The sequence below is a fragment of the Microtus ochrogaster genome, chromosome 6 (genome assembly GCF_000317375.1).
Source record: "Microtus ochrogaster isolate Prairie Vole_2 chromosome 6, MicOch1.0, whole genome shotgun sequence".
Lineage (NCBI taxonomy): Eukaryota > Metazoa > Chordata > Mammalia > Rodentia > Cricetidae > Microtus > Microtus ochrogaster.
This window is the reverse complement of record NC_022013.1, coordinates 64,945,473-64,946,633: the sequence shown is the minus strand read 5'-3', so window position 1 is coordinate 64,946,633 and position 1,161 is coordinate 64,945,473.

Here is a 1,161-nt window from a genome sequence, read left to right as displayed (position 1 = left end):
TGTCCTATCAAAGGCCAAGCAGTTTCTTTATTAATTAACCAATGAAAGCAACAGATAGACAAATGACCCTTCTCCATCATTCCAGGCATTGAGACAAAGCTGAAACTCCCCATGCAAGTCCCTACTCAATTTTTAAATTACCTTTTATTTGTTCTATGCAATGTTAGCCACTTGGGTGAGGTGGGACAAGTAGTTCTACAGAGAAGCCATGGCAATCCTTTGAAAAGTTCTGGGAAAATGCAATACAGATAAACTAGAGATTTGTAATAATGCCACTGGTTAATTTATTTCTGTAGCAGAATAATTTTATCTATGGGTGATATGCTGCAGTAATAGGGAAACTTGAAAATTCCAAAGTCCTTTCTTTTCTTTATTGATAGTATGGTTTAGCTTGTGTGTGTGTGTGTGTGTGTGTGTGTGTGTGTGTGTGTGTGATATATTTATTACATTATTTTGAAAGAGAATTTAATCTGTTTTGTAGATATGTATTAAGAACAATAAAGTGGATCTTTCCACTTGGCAAGGAACATAGACTTTCTAAGACTCGGGCCTTCACCAGTAGGAAGTGTTGGGAAGTGTGTTTTTGTTGCCTCTGTTATTTTGGTCTTAGATTCCTTGTCTCCTTTATTAATGATATTTAAAATCTTGTGCCTAAAAATTCATTTGGCTTAATTCTGATGTAGACATGCATGTTTACATTTATATTTGCTGTGTAGTCTCTCTCAAGATGAATATATTTAAATAAAAATGAAGGTCTGCAATATATTTAAGTGTTTTGGGTTGTTAGTTTCTTTAACTGAAAATCTGTGTAAAGTAGGGCTTTTTAAGAATCCTTTAGGCTGGGGCTGGAGAGATGGCTCAGTGGTTAAGACCTTTGTCTGCTCTTCCAAAGGTCCTGAGTTCAAGTTCCAGCAACCACATGTGCTCACAACCATTTGTAATGAGATTTGGTGCCCTCTTCTGGCCTGCAGTGATACATGCAGGCAGAACAGTGAATCCATAATAAATAAATAAATAAATAAATCTTTAAAAAAAAAAAGGGGGACTCTTTTAGGCTAGGCAGAGGTGGCACACACCTTTAATCCTAGCCCTTGGAGGCAGAGGCATCTCTGTGAGTTTGAGAATAACCTGGTCTACAGAACGAGTTCCAGGATAGTCCAG